Source organism: Leopardus geoffroyi, chromosome E1, assembly GCF_018350155.1.
Source record: "Leopardus geoffroyi isolate Oge1 chromosome E1, O.geoffroyi_Oge1_pat1.0, whole genome shotgun sequence".
In the NCBI taxonomy this organism is placed as follows: Eukaryota; Metazoa; Chordata; class Mammalia; order Carnivora; family Felidae; genus Leopardus; species Leopardus geoffroyi.
The window spans coordinates 14,219,547-14,236,452 of NC_059330.1; the positions used below are offsets into that span (position 1 = coordinate 14,219,547).

The 16,906-nt window shown below is 42.4% G+C and overlaps 1 long non-coding RNA gene across 2 annotated transcripts in view; it reads right to left on the minus strand.

Moving 5' to 3' along the window:
* LOC123603192 overlaps window positions 1-16,906 on the minus strand; it is a 53,489-nt gene that overhangs the window by 5,699 nt on the left and 30,884 nt on the right. The window contains exons 1-3 of one of the 2 annotated variants that reach the window (XR_006714775.1): window positions 9,293-9,428; window positions 9,013-9,193; window positions 6,264-7,427 (exon numbers count right to left, since the gene is read on the minus strand). This is a non-coding gene — a long non-coding RNA (uncharacterized LOC123603192). Of the gene's footprint in view, window positions 1-6,263; window positions 7,428-9,012; window positions 9,194-9,292; window positions 9,429-16,906 lie in introns of those variants that run through there. The other variant, XR_006714774.1, reaches the window with a different exon arrangement.

Sequence of the window (16,906 nt, forward strand, 5' to 3'; positions counted from 1 at the left end):
GAGGCGCCCCTTAAGTATTCCTATTTTAGATGTTACCTACTGACCCCTTACTATAGAAATAAAATTTTGCTCCATTTTATAGCTGATAGAGACGTGCAGATACACACTCACATACACACCTTCCCAATATAGTTTTATTACCATTTTAAAAAATCGGCACTCAGTGCTTATCTTGTTATAACCATGTAATGTTCACAGCTGAGCCGTATTGTATGCTATTTCCTTTCTTTGACAACTTCGTATTTTCCCTGGCATTAAAAATGACCTCACTTAGTTTGTTTTTCTAGGTACCTATCACATGCTCCAAGTCTGCAGAATACCTCTAAAACTTCTCTCCATCTAAGTGAAACACAGCTGTCTTGGTAATGCTACCACTGAAAGTTTCCATCCTCCTGCTCCAACATAGATCAGTTACTTTGAAGACCTCCTGAAGCACTATTATCCCGGACTTCCTCACATGTCCACCCTTGGTCCCTAATGTATGCTGGACATAGCATCACTCTGCCCCTCTTTTTCTCTTTCACTTACAAGTACTCTTGTGATTACGTTGACCCACCCCAGATGATCCAAGATACTCTCATCTCAAACTCCTCAAAGTAATCACATCTGCAAAGTCCCTTTTGGCATGAAAGGCAACAGTCATAAATTCTGGGGACTAGGGCATGGACATCTTTGGGAGCTATCATTCTATCTACCACACCTTCAAATCCTTATACTTCTAATTTTCAAATTTTTCCTGTTTTGTTGGTAAAGACACAAATTGTTGACCACCAATAGCATTAGTAGGTACCCTTGTTTTATTCCTGATCTTAAAAGGAATGTTATCTAAAGTTTCTCTGTTATGTATTATGTTTGTACATTGTAGATGTTTGATGGATAAGCAAAGTTATGGAAGTTCTGTTCTAAGATTTCTGGGAATTCTTGTGATAAACAGGTGTTGAAGTTTATCGAATTATTTTCTGAATTTATTTAGATAATCCCATGCTTTACTTTATTTAGTTTGTTAATGAATTACCTTGCTAGGTTTTCTAATGCCATATCATCTTTATATTCCTAATTGATCATGATGTATTATTACTTCTACATACAACTGGATTTTGTTAGCTAATATTTTATTTAAGAGTTTCATATTTATGTTCCTAAGTGACATAGATCTTAGTTTTTTTGTGGTGTGTGTGTGTGTGTGTTTTAATTGTCATCATCTGAATTAGAAACATAGTGTAGGAGCCTGGGTGACTCAATAGAGCATGTGACTCTTGACCTTGGACCGTGAGTTTGAGCTCCACATTGGGCGTAGAACTTACTTTAAAACAAACAAACAGGGGCGCCTGGGTGGCGCAGTTGGTTAAGCGTCCGACTTCAGCCAGGTCACGATCTCGCGGTCCGGGAGTTCGAGCCCCGCGTCAGGCTCTGGGCTGATGGCTCAGAGCCTGGAGCCTGTTTCCGATTCTGTGTCTCCCTCTCTCTCTGCCCCTACCCCGTTCATGCTCTGTCTCTCTCTGTCCCAAAAATAAATAAACATTGAAAAAAAAAAATAAAAAAAAAAAATAAAAATAAAACAAACAAACAAACGTAATGATATTAAGCCCTAAGATGAGTTAAAAAGTTTTCAGTCTGTTTTCTAATTTCTGGAACAACTTGTTTCTATTTTGTTTATTTTATCTTATTACTTTTATTTAGTTTTATTCTTTTTTTTTTAATTTTTGTTTAATGTTTATTTATTTTTGAGACAGAGAGAGACAGAGCATGAATGGGGGAGGGGCAGAGAGAGAGGGAGACACAGAATCGGAAGCAGGCTCCAGGCTCTGAGCCATCAGCCCAGAGCCTGACACGGGGCTCGAACTCACGAACCATGAGATCGTGACCTGAGCTGAAGTCGGACGCTCAACCGACTGAGCCACCCAGGCGCCCCTATTTAGTTTTATTCTTGTATCTATTATTTTAATATTTGATGAACTCACCTGCAAAACTGTTGGAATCTGGATTGCTTCAGGTGGGTAAAAGTAGGTAGAGGTGTTTTATTACCTGTTTTTGTTTTTGTTTTTTTTTTTACTGATGCTTATTCTACTCAAGTTTTCTATTTTTCTTATAACAATTTTATCATTTTAGATTTTGCCAGAAATGTGTTTACTTTTATCTAGTTATAAAATTTATCAGCACACATTTATTTATAATATTCTTTAATTATTTGTAAAATATTTATTGTGGCTGTATTATTTTCCCTTTTATGTTTTTATTTTATCTGTATCATCTCTTTCATGAGCAGCCTAAGCAGAGATTTTGTAGTATTTTAAAAAAAACTTTTTTTTAACATCTTTTATTTTAGGGGGTAGGCGTCGAGGGAGAAAGGGAGAGAATCTTAAGTAGGCTCCGTGCCATCAGTGCAGAGCCTGATGTGGGGCTTGACCTCACTACCATGAGATCACGACCTGAGTAAAATCAAGAGTCAGACACTTAACTGAGCCACCCAGGCGCCCCTATTATTTTTTCTTAGGTAGGCTCCACGCCCAGCACAGAGCCCAATACAGGTCTTATTCATGACCCTGAAATCAAGACCTGAGGCTGAGATCAAGAGTTGAGACCTAACAGACTAAGCCACCCAGGTGCCCCTCGTATTCATATGTTTTAAAAAACCATCATTTGTTTTTTATTAATCTTCTCTCTTGTGATAACCCATTTTATTAATCTATTATCTTTGCGTTCCTTCTTTCTTGTTCCTTTGGGTTTACTCTGTTACTTTTTTCTAACATCTTACTTTTATTTTTTTAATTTTTTAAAAATTTTATTTATTTTGAGATAGAGAGTATGTGTGTGCACACACAAGTGGTGGAGGGGCAGAGAGAGAGAGAGAGAATCCCAGGCAGGCTCTGCTCTGCTGATGTGGGGCTCAGACTCACAAACCATGAGATCCTGACCCGAGATGAAGTCAAACGCTTAACCGACTGAGCCACCCAGATGCTCCTTAGCTTATTTACTTTCTAATAAATGTACATAAAACTAAAAGGCTACATATTTTCCTCTATTTATTTAACTATGTTCTGTATATATTTTTTTTCAACATTTATTTATTTTTGGGACAGAGAGAGACAGAGCATGAACGGGGGAGGGTCAGAGAGAGAGGGAGACACAGAATCGGAAACAGGCTCCAGGCTCTGAGCCATCAGCCCAGAGCCCGACGCGGGGCTCGAACTCATGGACCGCGAGATCGTGACCTGGCTGAAGTCGGACGCTTAACCGACTGCGCCACCCAGGCGCCCCAATGTTCTGTATATTTTGATGTATATTGTTTTGTTATTCAAATCTAAGTATTTCATAAATACAAATTACAATTTTCCTTTTGACACAAGATGTATTTAGTGGTATAAATTTTAGTTTTCAGACATGAGCATCTTTTATGTTATCTTTTTACTGATTTTTCTTTTTATTGCATTCTGGCCAGAAATCTTAGTATATGTGATATTGAGGTTTTCTTAAAGACATGATACCTTATTAGTGTTGCCAACATTCCTAGTGTGCTTGAAAAGATTGTATACTTTTGGGGGTGTTATTTTGGGGAGAGGCATGTACATATAATACATATATTACCATATTTATTTATTTATACACATATACTAGTTTGAGTGGATTAATTACTTTATCCAAATCATCTGTATCCTTATTTTTTTCTGCTTGAATTACGAGTTCCTAAGTGGTGCTGATGTATCTGTTAGTGATTGTAGTTCTGCCAGTTATTACTTTATAGAATTTGAGGCTATATAATTAGGTGCATGTATGTTAGTAGTTATTATATCTTCTTGATCTATTGTCTCTTTCTGTTCTTGTTTGCCTCTTACTATCATTTTTTTTCCCCTTGAACTCTGTTTTGTCTATTTTAATATTAAAATTGTTACCATGGCTTCCCTTTGTTTCATATTTCTATTTTTAACTTTTTTTATTCTTGTACTTTCAACTTTACAGTATTATTTAAAAAAAAAAAAAAAAACTTTGGGGCACCTGGGTGGCTCAGTCAGTTAAGCCTCTAACTTCAGCTCAGGTCATGATCTCATGGTTTGTGAGTCCGAGCCCCACATTGGGTGAGCCCCCTTTGGGCTGCATGCTCTCTCCCCTTCTTTCTCCCCCTCTCTCTCTCTCTGTCCCTTGTGGAATTTTCTCTTTCCCTCTCTCTCTCTGCCCCTCATTTACTTGTGTTCTCTCTCTCTCAAAAATAAACAAACAAATAAATAAATAATAAAAAAATAAGTCTTTTGTGGATAGCACTTGCTTGATTTGTTTGATTTAATACAACTTGATTTAATACAGCTACAATCTCTTTTGCACTTGATCTTAGCCAAAAGGCTGAGAAGCGATTATACAGCTACAATCTCTTTTGATAGATGAGTTCAATACATTTATAGTTATTACAAATAAATATTTATATTATAAATAAATTATTTCTGCCCCTTAATTTGTATTTTCTTTTTTTTTTTAATGTTTATTTATTTATTTTGAGAGAGAGAGAGAGTGAGCAGGGGAGGGGCAGAGAGAGGAGAGAGAGAGAATTCCAAGAAGGCTCTGCACTGTTAATGCAAAGCTCAATGGGGGGTTCGATCTCAAGAACCTTGAGATCATGACCTGAGCAGAAATCAAGAGTTGGATGCTTAACCTACTGAGTCACCCAGGTGCTCTTTAATTTGTGTTTTCTACTTATCATATTTCTTTTTTTCTTCTTATTGTTAGTGCCTTCTGTTGTATAGACTAAATTCTCTATTGCTGATTTAGAAGATACATCTATTGGGGCGATTGGGTGACTCAGTCAATTAAGCATCCTACTTTGGCTCAGGTCAAGATCTCACTGTTCAGTGGGTTTGAGCTCCGCATCAGGCTCTGTGCTGACAGCTCAGAACCTGGAGCCTGCTTCAGATTCTGTGTCTCCCTCTCTCTCTGCCCCTTCCCCGCTCCCACTTGGTCTCTCTCTCTCTCTCTCTCTCTCTCTCTCTGTCTCAAAAATTAAAATAAATAAATAAATAAGTAAATAAATAAATAAATAAATAAATAAATGATACATCTATTTTTATTTTCCTTGTGGTTACCCTTAAATATCACAGTGCTAGCAAATCTTTTCTAGTTGGTTCTTGGGGGTGGGAGGGATGCCCTGATTTGTAGTGTTTTCCAATTTCTACGGTATAAATACTCCCATCATGGCCAATTTGAGGCTTCCAAAATGACATCACTGAACATGGAATTGGGAAGAGAGGTACAACAGCACACCATTATATATTTAATATATGATATGATTAATAATATAATAACATTATATTATATCCCACAAGCTAGATGAGCCAGTCCAGCACACCTGTGCACCTAAAATAGTAAAATCAAAGCTTATATTTATTTTCCCTGACAAATTTTGAGTTTTATTGAGGTATAAGTGACATACAAATAAGATGCACATATTTACAGTACACAATTTTGTAAGTTTTGACATGTGTGTGTGTATGTGTGTGTGCATGTGGGCGTGTGAAAATATTACCACCATAGGGGTGCCTGGGTGGCTCGGTCAGTTAAACAGCTGACTCTTGGTTTCGGCTCAGGTCATGATCTCCCCATTTGTGAGTTTGAGCCCAGTGTCGAGCTCTCTGCTGACAGCTCAGAGCCTGGAGCTTGCTTCGGATTCTGGGTCTCCCTCTCTCTGCCCCTCCCTCATTTGCATTCTGACTTTCTCTCTCTCTCTCAAAAATGAATAAACAAACATTTTTTAAAAAAAGAAAAATTACCACCATTAAGCCTATCAAAATTTTAGGCTGGAAAGAAAATCAAAATGTCTACTACACTTTGATACAGAATTTTCGTTTCTAAGAATTTTTGCCACTGAAAATATCTACTTGCTGCTACAAGAAGAAAGTGAATAGTCTGGGCAGCAAAACCAAGAGGTAGCCATTAAAGGTAAAGTAGGAAGAGAACCTGTACAAAGGAAGAATCACTTATAAAATCGCTTCAGGGGCGCCTGGGTGGCTCAGTCGGTTAAGCGTCCGACTTCAGCTCAGGTCATGATCTCGCGGTTCGTGAGTTCAAGCCCCGCGTCAGGCTCTGTGATGATGGCTCAGAGCCTGGAGCCTGTTTCAGATTCTGTGTCTCCCTCTCTCTCTGACCCTCCCCCGTTCATGCTTTGTCTCTCTCTGTCTCAAAAATAAATAAAGGTTAAAAAAAATATTTAAATAAAATAAAATAAAATCGCTTCAATGGCAGTTATCTATTGCTGCATTGTAAACCACCCCTAAACTTACTGGCTTGTTCATGATTCCGTGGGTCAGCGACTTGGGCTGGTATCATCTGGGCTGTTCTTCTGCTGGTCTTGTCTGGAGTCATTCATCTGTCTGTAGTCATCTGGGATCTTAAATGGGGCTGATGGTCGAAGGTGGCCTCACCCACTTGTCCACAGTTGGCCAGTTGGATACAGGCGGCCTGCTGTCCGGCGTCCTTAGTTCTCCTGCATATGGCCTCTGTGGAACTTGCTCGGGTTTGCTCACATCTCAGTCTCAGGGTTACGGACACAGACGAAAAGGGGCCAGCCCTTTTGTGCAAGCGGCTCTTAAGCTTCCGCTTGCATCACATTTGCTAACGTCCATTGGCCGAGCCCAGATTCAAGGAGTGAAGGAATAACTCCCACCCCTCAACGGGGAGTGCAGAGTCACTGCAAATGGACTGGCGGGTAGGATGGGAAAAATTATTGCAGCCATCTTTGTAAACAAATGACCACCCCTACCACCTACTCAATATGTTTTTTATTTACTAAATATCATGTGCCATATGCTAGGACCTAGTGAGAAGACAAAACATTTTCTGTCCTCAAGAAGGTCTAATGTAGGGAAGAACACACAGACAGCTAAGCTAACAGCACAATGCGGTGCAATTGGAGCCACAACAACGTTTAGAGGACACCATGCAAGCAGGTGGGGGGACGCATGAGGCACACTGGGTGACAAACATAGGCAAAACTGCCTGGTGGAAGTGACTGCCAAGGAGTTTTGTGACCCTCTCTATTGTGGCTTCTCAATGGGTAGAAAGGGAGGGGGAGGATGAGGGGAACGCTGAGAAACGAAGTCAAAGACCTACCAACTTCAACCAGCTTTCAAATTCCAATCAGCTTCCTTTCACACATTAAACATGGAATCACAAAATCAAGACAGAACTCTGAAGTCGAGCAGAACAAAAGAAATATGACAAGGCCATTTTTCCTGAGGCTCCCCAGTCTCCCAAAGTCTCATCAGATCACATTCTTCATAAAAGATCCTTTGTGGAAGTGATTTTCCCAGATTGAGGTTGTGGACAGAGTGCCTACTGCTCACAGCTTTGGGTCTGGAGCACAGTCTTTTTCATTCATTCTCAGGAATGCCACCTGTCACATGTTTCCGGAAGAAGGCCATGATCAGCATCATGGCCAAAATGCCCTAGAAGACAACAGAAGAACGGCATTGAAAATGTAACAATGAGGGGCGCCTGGGTGGCTCGACCAGTTAAGTGTCCGACTTCCACTCAGGTCATGATCTCACGGTTCATGTGAATTCCAGCCCAGCATTGAACTCTCTGCCGTCACGGTGGAGCCCACTTCAAATTCTCTGTCCCCTTCTCTCTCTGCCCCTCCTCTGCTCATGCTCTCTCTCCCTCTCTCTCTCTCAGAAATAAATTAAAAAACATTAAAAAAAAATTTTTAAATGTAATGATACAAAGTGCATGGTTGGTGCTCAATGAATGATTCAAAATTTTTAAAAATGGGGGGCGTGCCTGGGTGGCTCAATTGGTTAAGCCTCTGACTTCATCTCAGGACATTATCTCGTGGTCCGTGAGTTGGAGCCCCGTGTTGGGCTCTGTGTGGACAGCTCAGAATCTGCAGCCTGCTTCAGATTCTGTATCTCTCTCTATCTCTGCCCCTCCCCCCCCCTCAAAAATGAATGTGTTAAAAAAGTTTTTGGGTTTTTTTTTTTAAATGCTTAGAAGAAAGGACATACACCTAACAGTAATCTGTGTTTATCTCTGGTCTAGTCACTGGAATGTAACGGGGACAGTTGCTTTCATTTCCAATATTTACTTCCACATTGTTTGAATGTTCTACAATCCGCAGATAGGACTGCTAGTGCCGTAAGTTTAAAAATGAAAAAAGAGCCAAAGGTCTGAAGCATTTCCATCTGATGCTACCACTACTACCAATAATGAAAACTCTCAGTGAGGGCCACGTGGGTGGCTCCGCCAGTTAAGCACCTGACCCCGGATTTCAGCTCGGAACGTGATCTCATGGTTGGTGGAGTTCGAGCTCCCCATCTGGCTCTGCACTGACAGCACAGAGCCTACTTAGAATTCTCTCTCCCTCCCTCTCTCTCTGCCCTTCCCTTGCTCGCGTTCACTCTCTCTCTCTCAAAATAAATAAATAAACTTAAAAAAAAAAAACTTCTTTTTGACTACTTTGTATGTGCTAAGCATTTTTTTAAGTATTTAACACATAACTAACTCTATGAGTTAGGTACAATCATTTTTCTTGTTTTATAGATTAGGAAACTGAGACTCAGCCAGGTTATATAATTTGGCCAAGATGACATAGCTAAGAAATGTCAGAGCAAGAGTCTGATTCTGGGCTGTTTGGTTTGAGAGGTTTATTTATAATCACTATGTTATGCTCAAATACCACTGTTAGCAGGGGAACGGGACAAATATCCCTGGAAACCTGAGAGTAAGACCCCAAGCAGCAAGTACAATCTCGTAAAAGCTTTATATTTTACCTTTTTTAAAAATGTTTATTTTTGAGACAGAAAGAGAGAGACAGAGTGTGAGCAGAGGAGGGGCAGAGAGAGAGGGGGAGACACAGAACCCGAAGCAGGATCCAAGCTGTGAGTTGTCAGCACAGAGCCCAACACGGGGCTCGAACTCACAACCTGTAAAACTATGAACTGAGCGGAAGTCGGACGCTTCACGGACTCAGCCACCCCGGCGCCCCTGTATTTTACCTTCTAACTTCATAACATACTTTCTGTCTCCAAATACCTATACATTTATTTGAAAATGAAAGCAAGCGAACTGTTTCCCATCACGTCCATCCTGGGGCTTTGTGTGTCCGGGTCGCGCCACTGTGAATGTCCAGAGAACGGTGTCGCGCACAAAATCCGTTCTTCGCGTCTCTCGCATTCTCTGGTAGATCAACCAACGCGCGATGTTTTCCCAAGACCTTGGAAGAGACCAAACATCAGTTAACTTCAGTTTCTACCCTGGTTCTCGTTCAAGAGATGCATTCTTTCTGCCTATTAAGTAAAATATACCAGATGACCTGTCTGGTGACCCTGACTGATCGGCAGTGCCGCTGACCCAGGGCGTGACATTCCTCAGACTGGCCCCAGCTGTCTCTGACGTGGTCGTCTCCTCCACACGTCCCACAGTCTACTTTCCAGGAATTTGTACACAATCTCGGCTACAATGATTCGGTTCAAGCCAAGACAACAGTTGGTAAATGATTACTAAGTGCAAAAGGTCATTCACAAAAAAAAAAAAAAAAAAAAAAGGAAATAGTAGAAATGGTTGCACAACATAGTGGATGTTATTAAAGCCACTGAATTGCACACTTAAAATAGCTACAGTAACAAATGTTATCTTCTATATTTTACCACGACAATGAAATAGTTCAAAAAGAAAGAGCAAACAAACAAATTTATTCACAATATTTGGTCCCGGCCTCAAGAATGTTCTGGGGCTGGGGGATGCTAACTGTGTTCCTGGTGTTTGCAAGCACTAGCCTCAGGGAGAGCAAATCTGACCCCGCAACCCCTCGCTGAAACCCCTTCTGTGGCTTCCCATTACTCTTGGAATAAAGACAAAAGCCTTAGCAGACTGATTGGGCCTTATGTGGTCATTTTTCTGACCTCATTTTGTGCCACTTCCCTCCTTGCTTTTTTTGTCCCAACCATCCTGGCTTTCCTTCTCTTCCTTCCAACGCGCCCAAGCTCTTTTCCACTTCAGGGTCTTTGCATGGGACTTTCTCTTTGCTTGAAAACCTTTTGCATCCCACTCTCTTTTGGGCTAACTCAACTCAAGCATCACCTCCTCAGAGAAGCCCTCCAGTATGGGTCAGATTCCATGTTATACACGCTTAAAACCACCTATCGTCCCTTACTGCGGCATATCACGGAAAAACTCCAAATACAATGGCTTAAATGAAACCAAAGCTCATTTCTCTCTTGCATTCAGAAATCTTGGGCTCCATAGTGCCCTTCTATCTTGTTACTCCGCTACCCATGACTTTCATTCCCAAGGTCCCCTATTGACCCAGGAGAACAGCTGGAGCTCCAGCCATTACATCCACATTCTCACAAGCAGGAAGAAGAAAGAGGGGAAAACGCAAGCATCCAGCGTTTAAAAACATTTCCTGGAAGTAATACCCAGCACTTCTGCTTACACCCCATTGATTGGAATGTACCACATAACCACACCTAGTTGCAAGAGGGCTGGTAAATGTAGTCTTTATTCTAGGTAACTATATGTCCACCTGGAAATGGAGAGTTCTATTACTCATCAAGAAGGGCAGAGTGGGTATTGAGGGACTACTAGAGTCTCTGCTGCAGTAGCCTTTATCTTGTCTTGTAATCATACTCTCAAATTTAAGGTGATCATTCAGCTAAAATCTTCCCTCTCACTAGATTAGAAACTCCATGAGAGCTGGCCCTTGTCTGATTTTGTTCATCACTGTGTCTCCTGTGCCTAGCGTGGTGCTTTCCGCAAGGATTTGTGGACCAAGTGTGGAAAGGAGGCTGTCTTAGCTCAGGCTGCTATGACAAAATACCACAGGCTGAGAACATTAATAGACATTTAATTCTCACAGTCCTGGAGGCTGGGAAGTCCAAGATGAAGGTGCCAGCAGATTCACCTTCTGGTGAGAGCTCGCTTCCTGGTTCACAGATGGCCATCTTTATACCACAGCCTCACATTGTGGAAGGGGTGAGGGATCTTTCTGGAATCTTTTATAATGGCACTAATCTCATTTATGAGGGCTAATGACCCTCATGACCTAATCACTTCCCAAGGCTCCACCCCTTAATATCATCACCTTGGGGTTAGGATTCAACCTATGAATTTTTGGAGGGACACCGACATTCAGACCACAGCAGGGGCCTTGGTGCCGTTTGGGCGGACCTAAAAACTATGGCACTTCCTGGCCAGAGTTAACAGAAACGAATGACATGTACTGAGTACCCGCTGTGTTCTAGGCATGGTCACCTAAACCTTAGAACTCCTCTAGAAGGGAGGTTTCAGGTTATCCGTTTGTTTAGAGGAGGAGGCTGCGGTGCAAAGAGGCTGACGTCTTGCTCCAGGTCACAGGCTGGGAGAAAGCAGAATGAGGACTTGAACCGGGCTCTGGCACAGAAATCAGAGCTGCCAGCCATCACTCAAGCCCCTTTCGGGACTGGGCTGCAAAGTGGCAAATTCTACCTCCTCTACTCCTCCTGCCCACCCGTCCCCGGTCAGCCCAGTACCCCCCAGTGCAGGCTGGGCATCTCAGACCGCCTCAGACCACCGCAGCCTCATTCAACCCACAGTCTTTCATTATAACTAAACCACTCCTAGAACAAGTAGGAAGGGATAGTGAAAAAAAATCAGTGCTCGCACCCATTGGGATGGCTATTTTTAAAACCAAACCAAACCCCCCGAAACAGAAACCAGTGTTGGCAAGGGTGTGGAGAAATCGGGACTTTCGTTCATGGCTGATGGGAATGCGGAATGATGCACCCACCATGAAAACCAGTATGGCAATGCCTCGAAAATCGAACACAGCATTACCATATGATCCAGCAACTCCATTTCTGGGAAAATACTCAAAAGGGGTGAAAGCAGGACAGGAAACAGATACACCTGTGTTAACAGCAGCATTATTCGCAAGAGCCAAAAAGTGGAAGTAAGCCAACTGCCCATGGAAAGATGGAACAAAATGTGGAATATGCACATAATGGGACGTTATCCAGTCTTGCAAAGGAAAGACATTCTGACAGGCGCTGCACCACGGGTGAACCTTGAAGAGATGATGCCGAGTGGAAGAAGCCGGATACTAAAGGACATAGGCAGTGGGATTCCACTTACACGAGGTTCCTAGAGTAACTTCATAGAAACAGAAAGCAGAATGCTATTTGCCGGGAGTTTGGGGAAGGGGAGAATGGGCGGTTATTGTTTAATGGATATAGAGTTTCAGTTTGAGAGGATGAACACATTCTGGAGAAGGATGGTAATGATGGTGGCACAACAATATGGAGGCACCTAATGCCACAGACGTGCACACTTAAGAAGGATTACGATGCCTCATTGTATGTTATACATACTTTGTGACACACGCATACCAAAAACAAAAAACAAAAAACAAAAAACAAAAAAAAGCATTTTCCGGCAGGACTCCTAGGCTGGGCTTCCCGGGGTGGAGAAAGTGAAAAAGCAGGAAGAGAAGATCTGTCCAGGCAGCTTGTCTTGTCTTCCTTAGGCACTCTGCCTCCAGTGAGGTTGGGTGGGGAGAAGGGCCTGGATCATCCAGGGAGGATGTGGTGAATTTGCCCTGGTCTCTGGATTCTTCATCAGGGGGAGCAGACACGCACTAGATCCTGTCTGTTGCCCTGTCTGGCCCCCAGTGAGGTGTGCAGGGCCTAGAGAGTTAGCTGACAGAACTATACCCGGGCTTCTTCCTTCCTCTACACTCCTGCCACTGTCCTCTGGCCGTAGGGTTCCTCCCGAGAGTGACAGTCCTGCTGCTGTATAAGCCGTAGCAATTTGATCGTCTTGTGGAAAAGCCCTCTGCAGTGAGTGTGGTTGCCTGAGCAAGACAAGACTCAGAACCCAAGGCATGCGTGTGGGGAAGTCCTTTCCCGCCCTCTTAGTCAGTCAGCCTGCGTGGGTGAGGTGTCCCATCCTGGTCACCATCCCTGACAAAAATGTGACCCAACCAGGACTAGAGCAGGAAGCAGGGATCCATTTGACATCACCAGAAGAGAAAGCCAAGGTAGTGCCACACCTGTTTTCTGGTCATGGAAGGGATTTTTTTTTTTTTTAATTCCGCTAAAATTTTTTTATCTTTCATAAAATAATATGGGTACAGAGAGTTAAAACGCGAAAAAGTCAAATAGAAGAAAAAGGCTTAAAGGAGAAACAGCAGCCTTGTGCTCTCTCACTCCCACCTCAAGTCCAGCGGGTCAGATGCAGCCACTTTTAATTCCTTATTAGCCGTTTCTTCTGGCTTTACACACATAACCTCTAGTAACAAGCTTATTTCTGAAAATTTCATTTGCAGAATGGGCTCCCTGTTAAGGACTTGAAGGATTTAACTCTCCACCTCTTCCTCTCCCTTCTCAATGTCTTTTAACACAATTTCGGTTAAAGCCATACATCCTGGCTTCACTATTAGAACGGTAAATATCGACGATGACAGACTGAAGTACATTTCTCTTTTGTTTTCCCTGGAGTTGATTCTCTTTTTGTCACACGCTCGGCTTTGTTTGAATCTGTGAGTCTTCCCAGACCCTCCAAGGACTCCGTAAAGCCCTCTCAATCCAATTTTCTGCACAAACTTGTCGGATAATCCCTCAATTCCGCTCACCCCCACCACTCCCGGTGCACCCCTCTTGCAGCCCCTCCCCCCACCCGGACAGTTTGCAAAGCTCCTTTCCTGAGTCTTTCCTTTGCTGACCTCAAATTCTGAAGAGAATTGTTCTGTAACTATTTTATATGATTCCACAAGTCTGACTTGCTCATTGTGGAAAAATGTAAAAGGCGTAAGAAAGAAAATAAAGGTGATATATAATTCTCCTACCTAAACATCACCGTTAACACTTTGCTATATATCTTCTTGATCTTTTTTGTGCATGCATAGCAATATACATCAAAGAGGGGAAAATACGATCCAGAAAACAAAGGCTGGGACAGCTACATTTCTGCCCCTAGGAGAGTAGCACGACTCCCGTCTGAGCGGTGGAAGAAAACGGTTTGCTGGGCCCCATGAGTGAGAGGATGAATACCAACTGTCACTCCACTCCTCTGCCTGCCTCCACCCCTGTCCCTGCAGAACATGGTTTGAAGACAAGGAAAGTGTTTTTGAAAAAACAAAAACAAAACAAACAAACAAAAAAAAAAAAACAAAGAAAATGAGGACAAAGTGGTAGAAATTAAGGCATTGAAACATTAAATTTAAAAATCAAGGGATTGAAGGGCGCCTGGGTGGCGCAGTCGGTTAAGCGTCCGACTTCAGCCAGGTCATGATCTCGCGGTCCGTGAGTTCGAGCCCCGCTTCAGGCTCTGGGCTGATGGCTCAGAGCCTGGAGCCTGTTTCCGATTCTGTGTCTCCTCTCTCTCTGCCCCTCCCCCGGTCATGCTCTGTCTCTCTCTGTCCCAAAAATAAATAAACGTTGAAAAAAAAAATAAATAAAAAAAAATAAAAATCAAGGGATTGAAAAAACTGATAGTTTGAGAGAGAAGGGTCTAGTGCCACACTGATCAATATGGTAGGCACTAGCCATAGGAGGCTCTTAAAATTTATTTATTTATTTATTTATTTATTTATTTTTGAGGCTCTTAAAATTTAACGAAATCAAAAATTCAGTTCCTCAGTTGCACCAGCCCCATTTCAAGTACTCAACAAGACACATGTGGCTGAGGCTACCATACTGGACAGCACACACCAGAACATTCCATCATCGTAGAAGACTGTTGGATTGCACTGGGCTCTGACGAAGATCAAAACTTGCAAAGCATGGGCGAAATTTAGTACATAGTGGCAAAGCATGATGTTTAAGAGGTAGTCTCTAGAGCCAGATGCCCAAGTTCAAATCTCGCTTCTGCCACTTATTATCCATATGACTTTGGGCAACTTAATCTCTCTGCCTCAGTTTTGTTTTGTTTTTTTTTTATGTCTAAAGTACAGATAATGATAGTAACCACCTCATAGGTGTTATAAAGACCAAATAATTAATATCTCTAATGTGCTTAAGGAAGTAAGCGCATAAGTGACATATAGTACTTAATAAATACTTTTTAAAAAATCAGTAGTTTGATTTGCCTATTAGTTTTTAACACATGGAGTTTGAAATGGAAACCTAGGTTTCTGGCTTTTTTTTTTTTTTTCTTCTGCAAGGCCTGGCAACGCTACCTTGCATTTCTACAGTGCTACAATTGGCCAGAATGGAGTAGCAGCTGCCCAGGTAAGTTGGAGTATAAACTCTCCAGTCGCCCACACGTTCTTGCCCACACACGTTCGTTTTGGGCCGGTGTTACCTCAACCCCACTCAGAGCAGGCATCTTTTTCTAATTGGCATGAAGTCACCATGTAGGCTAGTGGGCAGGCGTGGGGAAAATGGCAAACACATGGACATCAAGAAATGCCTTCAGCTGGGGGAATGGCAAGTGGCTCTCTAGGGCACTGATGTCTAATGCTCAATTCTGAGCTGGAACCCAGACTGTAAAGTGTTGCGATTCTTACCTCAAATCTTCAGTAAAGTCTGCTGCACACAGAGTTTTTGGCATACAGTGTTTTTGGTGAAATGAAAGAATGAAGGTGTTCAGCAAGGCACAAAAATGATGATGGTGAAAATTGAGAATTTTGCAGCATCCTGGAGAAGAGCAAGCCCCTTGAACAAACGTAGGAGCTTTTCTTTTTAATTCTTTTAATGTTTGTTTATTTTTGAGAGAGACAGAGTGTGAGCAGGGGAGAGGCAGAGAGAGAGAGAGAGAGAGAGAGAGAGAGAGAGAGAGAGAGACATGGAATCTGAAGCAGGCTCCAGGCTCTGAGCTGTCAGCACAGAGACCAGCGTGGGGCTTGAACTCTGAGATCATGACCTGAGCCGAAGTCCCATGCTTAACTGACTGAGCCACCCAGGTGCCCCAGGATGTGATATCATTTCTCTGGAGACATCAAGAAGGGAGGGGACAGCCATTTATTTTGGACTGTTAAGACATTTACCAGCCTAGAAGCTGGGAACAGAGTATTGATTCATTGTCATTTTCTGCTCTAACATTTGGCAATTGTCTGGCCTGGATGATGCAGATAAACAAATCATTCACAGGTATCTTTCAGAATTGCAAACTATCTACAAAGAAGACAATCCTGATTTCAAAATATTCTGCCCTTTAATAAAATGAAGCATTAGACCTCAGTCTCAATATTTTATTTGGAAAATGTGATCACCGTAACACCCTCAAACTCAGCCTAAATTTTCCTCCTAACACACACACACACACACACACACACACACACACACACACATCCTAGCTTTAGCTCTACCTCTCACTTACTCGTTCATAGGTGAGATGTCTATTCCTTAACACCAACATCCACAGATGCTGGGTCACTCATCTTTCCAGGAATTGAACACAAGAACAGTCAGTTAAAAGAAAGACAACAGAGGGGCAGAGAATAGTTATCTGCTGAAGGAGTTCCTGGTGACTATGTACACCTGGAGACATAGAACTGCTTTCCATGGTTCTCAGTCCTTGTTGGCTAAGAATCTGGGCAGCCAGTAATAGAAATAGCTGTGGATAAACCAGAGATGTGGCTCTGAAACTGGACAGCCAAGTGACTCTGGGTAATCTCTCTGGGCCTCAGTTTCTCATTTGTAAAATAGGTTAGATCCATTTATTTTCTAGTTTTGATGGCTTACAGTCATATATTGGGTCAGTGTCGACCCAATCTTTCAGAGTAAGATGACACAAAGCATAAGCAGTTTGCTTTAGAAATGCTCCATTTGTGGGGTGCCTGGGTGGCTCAGTCGGTTAAGCATCTGACTCTGGATTTCAGCTCAGGTCATGATCTCTCAGTTCGGGAGTTTGAGCCCCGCATCAGGCTCCGCGCTGACAGCAGGAAGCCTACCTGGGATTCTCTCTCTCTCTCTCTCTCTCTCTCTCTCTCTCTCCCTCTGTGTCTCTG